The sequence below is a fragment of the Cinclus cinclus genome, chromosome 29 (genome assembly GCF_963662255.1).
Source record: "Cinclus cinclus chromosome 29, bCinCin1.1, whole genome shotgun sequence".
NCBI lineage: Eukaryota > Metazoa > Chordata > Aves > Passeriformes > Cinclidae > Cinclus > Cinclus cinclus.
In genome coordinates, this window is record NC_085074.1 from 3,113,157 (window position 1) to 3,119,887 (window position 6,731).

The following is a 6,731-nucleotide window of genomic DNA, read 5'->3' on the forward strand; positions in this document are numbered from 1 at the left end:
CCACACCCCGCACTCCTAATTCCAGCAGGCAACGATGATCCCCAAACACAAACCCGGCACCGGGAACTTCCCTTTCTGTGATCCCAGGAAATAAAACCGGCAGGGACACCTTTCCCAGGGTTGCTCCACGGGGTTTATCGAGGTTTTCCTCTCCCTGGGCAAGAACTTTAATCTCAGTCCCGTGCCTCTGGGGAGGGGGTAATTAGTGTCACCTTAATGAGCCCTTTCTCCTGCATTCTCAGGTGTCTCTGCTAATGAGCTGGACCAGGCTGCAATTCTGCTTCCAGGTTATATTTTAACCCTGGAGCAGCGCCATGAGGGATCCTCCTGCTCCAGAGCTCAGGTGCCAAAGCAGAGGCTGGGCCTGAGGGGTTTCCCCACATTCCTGGGGATGGGATGGAATTATCCACGATTTCTGTGAGGGAACACTCGCAGCAGCAGGAAAGGAGCAGCCTGTGTCTCTGGGATGGATTTCTGCCATCCCTTCCTCGCAGAGAGGAGCTATCCCAAGGATTCCCCATCCTGGAGTTCCCTGGGGAGCTCCACGAGCCCCAGATTCCACCAGAGCAGGGAAACGGGGAAAGGCAAAGCTGAAAACACATTTGGGCTGAGCCTCAGCCTGGGAGAGTCCAGGGCCACGCTGAATGGACTCGGAGTGACCTGGGACAGTGGGAGGTGTCCCTGCCCATGGCAGGGGTGGCCCTGCACTGGGAATTAAGCTCCCTTCCCACCCAAACCATTCCAGGATTTTGTTTTCCATTCCCTCTGCACGAACAGCCCTGGGCACTGGGAATTTGCTGGGCAGGAGATCCTGGAGTGCCAGGACACAGGGAATGGCTTCCCACTGCCAGAGGGCAGGGTTAGGTGGGATACTGGGAAGGAATTCCTGGCTGGGATGGAATTCCCAGAGGAGCTGTGGCTGCCCCTGGATCCCTGGAAGTGCCAAGGCCAGGCTGGAGCACCTGGGACGGTGGGAGGTGTCCCTGCCCATGGCAGGGGTGGCACTGGATGGGATTTAAGGTCCTCCCAACCCAAACCATTCCTTGAATCCACAACTTTACGATTTACACCCCAACAGGACGCAGCAGAATCCCCAAAATTCACCCCCGTTCCATCTCTGCCAGCAGCCAAATAAATCCAGGAATGATCCCCAGCCCCAAGGCTGGTCCAGCACCTCCCTCCTGGATCCTGGGACAGCAGGAACAGAGCCCAGGGATTTCAGGAGAAAAGGAGAACCCAGCAGGCGGTGAAAGGCTCCGGGGGGCTGGGACAGCACCCACAGCACCTCCCAGCTGATAAGGAGGGGCTGGAGCTCCTTATCAAACCCTCTCCACACAGGGGGTGCCAGACCCAGCTGCTGAACCCCATTTGATAAGGCAGCAGGGCCCAGCTGCGAGATGGACATCCAAAAATTTGGGGTTTATCTCCACAATCCAAGGGGTTGTATTTACAATTTTTTTCACTTTGCAAATCTCCAGCTCCTCTAACAGCTGAGCACCACCTGGCTCAGGGGTTTTATCCTTCCCACCACCAGCAGCTGCAAAAGCCACAGAGCAGCAAATTCAAAGTTATTTTCTTTCAATTGGCGTGTTCAGCACCAGATAATTGTGGTTTTTTGGGGGTATTTTCCCCCCTGGCATGGAATTCCCAGAGGAACTGTGGCTGCTCCATCCCTGGAAGTATCCAAGACCAGCTTGGAGCACCCTGGGATAATTGAATTTTTAAGGTTCCTCCCAACCCAAACCAATCCATGATTTTTAACGTGGAAAGGAAAAGGCCCTGGTTTATGGTATTTTAGAAAGGCTTTGGAAGAAGGATCAGAGCAAATATAAATGGTTGATTTGTTTTTAATCTTATTTGCACCACAGCCAGCTGGAATTTTACATCCTCACAAGCTTTTTTTGGCAAGTTTAGGTGTCAGATCCTCATGGGAAAGACGGATTCCATGTGAGAATTAATTCTCCATCCCACAGGACATGGATCAGCCCCTTCCCAGCACATCACAGCTCCATCCTTCCTTAGAAACACCAAAAATGCCCCAAAAATACAAATTTAACTCAGAGCCTGGACCTCTTTCCAGCCCCATCCTGAGATCCAAGGCAGTGCCAGCCTCTGGAGATCCCTGGAAAAGGGTCCAACCTGGATTCTCCTGAATTCTAGTAATAGAGAACCACAGGGAAATTCATCTGCTTGGAAACCTGACGTGTCCCAGTTATTTTTTTTTAATCTTTATATTTGCAAACTCGAAGAATATAAACAAACAATTCTGTTTTGTCTTCGGGGTGACCTGACCCACTTTGGGAGCTCCAGCCCCTGGCTGAAGCCTTCATGAGGTGCTGGTGTTGGGATCAGTGCTGGAAAATCACAGAAAATGGGAATTCCTGCCCTGCTGCAAGCTCGGGGCATGGATTAATAGGGTTTGGTTTTTTTTTTTCCCTATAAAAGTGGTGGAGCCCATGAGAATGGAACCGTTTGAGCGTGCAGGCAGAGCAGGATCATTCCCAGCTTTAACCACATTCCCTGAACTTTCTCCTTTTTTCCTGAGTCACCGAGGGATCGGCTTCACAGCCGCGTTTTTGTGCAACGTCACCACAGCGTGAGGTGATGCTGGGGGAGAAGAAAGGAAAGGGAAGGAAAGGGAAGGAAAGGAAAGGAAAGGAAAGGAAAGGAAAGGAAAGGAAAGGAAAGGAAAGGAAAGGAAAGGAAAGGAAAGGAAAGGAAAGGAAAGGAAAGGAAAGGAAAGGAAAGGAAAGGAAAGGAAAGGAAAGGAAAGGAAAGGAAAGGAAAGGAAAGGAAAGGAAAAGGGAAATCAGAAGGAATTGAGCCCTGATGGTTCTCCAGGGGGTTATTCCAGCCCCAAACCATCCCAAAATGGGAAAAGGCAGCGGTGCAGCTCCACCAGAGCCAGGCAGGGAGCTCCAGCCCCCCTGAGTTTAAGGTGTGGACTGCTGGAATTTGGCCGCTGGGATTTTTTCAGTGCTCACATAACCAGACCTAATTGCCCCTTCCCGAGCGGGCTCGGGGAGAGGCAGCGCCCGCCGTGTGTAATTAAAGGTGCTTTGGGATTATTTCCTGCACCAAAGCTGTTGTTGGGGTTTTCTTTTGTTGTTGTTGTTGTGGGGTTTTTTTTTTAATTTTTTTATTTTTTCTCCAACTCGCCTTTCCGGTTTGGAGCCCTGGGGGAACAATGGGAGGGTGCAGCTGGAGGTGATTTGGGGAGGGACTGGTGGCACTGGGCAGAGGAGGCTGCGAGGAGCCCACAGGGCTGGAGTTCCTGGTTTTGTCCTGGCTTTATTTCCAGCAGTCAGCAAAACTGGAGCCGGAGAGGAGAGGAGAGGAGAGGAGAGGAGAGGAGAGGAGAGGAGAGGAGAGGAGAGGAGAGGAGAGGAGAGGAGAGGAGAGGAGAGGAGAGGAGAGGAGAGGAGAGGAGAGGAGAGGAGAGGAGAGGAGAGGAGAGGAGAGGAGAGGAGAGGAGAGGAGAGGAGAGGAGAGGAGAGGAGAGGAGAGGAGAGGAGAGGAGAGGGAGATTCCCACTCCTGGCCCATCCCGGGAGTGGCCTGGGCTGAGAGGGATGGAACGATCCCAAGGGATTTGCTGCATTTGGGGCTGGAGCTCCTTTTCATCTCCTGGCTTGCTTTCAAAGTCTCAGGAAAATTAGAGCCAGAAAGGAGAGAAAAGCCTGGTTTGGGATTCAAGGAATGGAAATCTGGGGATGATCCTGGAGAAGAGAAGGTCTGGGGACACCTCAGGGCACTTCCCCAGATCCTCAAGGGGCTCCAGGAGAGCTGGAGAGGGACTGGGCACAAGGGATGGAGGGACAGGACACGGGGAATGGCTCCCAGTGCCAGAGGGCAGGGCTGGATGGGATAGTGGGATGGAATTCCCAGAGGAGCTGGGGCTGCCCCTGGATCCCTGCGAGTGCCCAAGGCCAGGCTGGAGGGGATGGGAGCAGCCTGGGACAGTGGGTGACATTTAAGCTCCTTCCAACCCAGACCATTCCAGGATTCTGCGATCCTGCTCTGCCCTGAGCCCTCGCGTGGCCTGGGTCAAATTGGTTAATTCCGATGGTTTTTCACCACTTCAGGGCAAATAAACGTGTTTAAAACGGGATTAAAAGCTGTTGAGGAGAAAAGGCTGGAATGAGGACTCTGATGCACTCTGAGCCTTCTGCCACAGCACAAGCAGAGAAAAAAAATCCCCTTTATTCCCCCCAAAACCAGCGCAGCTTCGGGAGCTCGGGCCACTCCTCCAGCTTTAAAATGAGCACGTTTTAACGAGTGAACGCAGAAACGCCGGGAGGAAAATCCCGCTGGGAAGGAGGAGACCCTTCCAGCCGCATCCGCTCCTCCCGGGCAGCCCCGGCCGCTCCTATCGGCGCTTCCCGACATCCCGGGGGGTGCAGCCGGCCCCCAGGTAGGGACCCCGCACCTCGAGGGACACAGGAGTCACCTGGCCCTGTCCCAGAGCTGATTCCTCCTCGGAAAAACCCGAATTCCCAATTCCCAAACGCTGCTCCAGCTCTTTCTCCGAGTCGCTCCATGCCGGCGTTCCCCAGCACGCTTTTGTCGCATCTTCCCCCGAATTGCACCAAGCGGGGTTGGATGCTTGGAAAATCCTTCCTGCCGCGCTCCTCGGAGCATCCAGCGGGATTCCAGGAGGATTCCAGGGGGATTCCAGTGGGATTCCAGGGGGATTCCAGTGGGATTCCAGGGGGATTCCAGGAGGATTCCAGGGGGATTCCAGGGGGATTCCAGGGGGATTCCAGGAGGATTCCAGCGGGATTCCAGCGGGATTCCAGCGGGATTCCAGGGGGATTCCAGGAGGATTCCAGGGGGATTCCAGGAGGATTCCAGGGGGATTCCAGCGGGATTCCAGGAGGATTCCAGGAGGATTCCAGGGGGATTCCAGGGGAATTCCAGTGGGATTCCAGGGGGATTCCAGCGGGATTCCAGGAGGATTCCAGGAGGATTCCAGGAGGATTCCAGGGGGATTCCAGTGGGATTCCAGTGGGATTCCAGGGGGATTCCAGGAGGATTCCAGGGGGATTCCAGTGGGATTCCAGGGGGATTCCAGGAGGATTCCAGGAGGATTCCAGGAGGATTCCAGGGGGATTCCAGTGGGATTCCAGGGGGATTCCAGTGGGATTCCAGGGGGATTCCAGGGGGATTCCAGGAGGATTCCAGGGGGATTCCAGTGGGATTCCAGGGGGATTCCAGGAGGATTCCAGGGGGATTCCAGGGGGATTCCAGCGGGATTCCAGCGGGATTCCAGGAGGATTCCAGGGGGATTCCAGCGGGATTCCAGCGGGATTCCAGGAAGATTCCAGCGGGATTCCAGGGGGATTCCAGCGGGATTCCAGCGGGATTCCAGGAGGATTCCAGGGGGATTCCAGCGGGATTCCAGCGGGATTCCAGGAAGATTCCAGCGGGATTCCAGGGGGATTCCAGCGGGATTCCAGCGGGATTCCAGCCGGCGGGATGCTCCAGTGCCGCTGAATGGGAGCGTTCCCAAATTGCGGATCCCCTCGGTCCCAGCACCTTCTGTCCGCAGGCTCTGCCGTCCCGGCCTCCAGCAGCTCCTCTCCGCTTTGCCTCTCCCGTTTTCCAACATTTCTGATCCCCATCCCGGCCCAGAGCCGCCCCTGGGCAGAACTCACGGGAGACAGAGAAGCTTCTTCCGTGTTCTTTCCCTTTTTCCTTTATTTCCCCTTTCCTTATTCCTTTTTTCCCTTTCCTTATCCCTTTTTCCATTCCCCTTTCCTTTCTCTTTTCACCTTTCTTTCCCCCTTTCCTGATTCCTTTCTTTATTCCTTTCCCCTTTGCTTTTTGCTTTCCCTTTCCCTTTTTCTTTTATTTCTTTATTCCTTTCTTTATTCCTTTCCCCTTTCATTATTCCTTTCCACTTTCCTTTTTCCTTTTCTTTTCCCCTTCCTTTTTCTTTCCCCCTTTCCCTTTTTCCTTTTCTTATTCCTTTCCCCTTTCATTATTCTGTTCCCTTTTCCCTTCCCTTTTCCATATTCTGTTCCCCCATCCTTATTCCTTTTTCCTTCCCTTCCCCTGGGAATAATTTCCCATCCCAAATCCCCTCCTCTCCTGCCCAGCTCCACCTCCACCTCCTCCCGGGATGGATTTCAAACCCATCCCTGCTCTCCCTGAAAATCCCTGACTTCATTCCCATTATTTCCACCTTAGCCCGGCCAGGAGAAATTTTTCCTTCCATTTCTCCAGAGGAATCCTGGGACGGGCACAGGCGGTGCTGCCACTCAGTGGCAAAACACAGGAGAATTTCCCTTTTCCCAGTGGAATTTCCGCCCTTTCCTTGTTATTATTAAAAATCAAATTAATTTCTTATGTAGTAAATAGTTATACATTTATTGCTACAACACCACTGGATATTTATAATTAATTTGTTCAAAACATTGGCATAGTGATAGCTATAAATTGAATTTATTCCAAAATATTGACTCTTTCATAGATATAAGTTCAATAAATATCAAAATATTGTCATGCTTATAGCTATAAATATTACATATTTCTCAATATTAACATATGTATAGCTATAAATTTAATATATTTCAAATTATAGTCACACCTATAGCTATAATTTTTATCTATTTCTCAATTTTGAACATATGACTAGCCAGAAATTCTTATTTTATTTTTTCTTTTTTTTTATTTCTGCCGTTAAACACCGATTTTACAACGAATTTTGGGCTGGTTTTACCTCCTGGC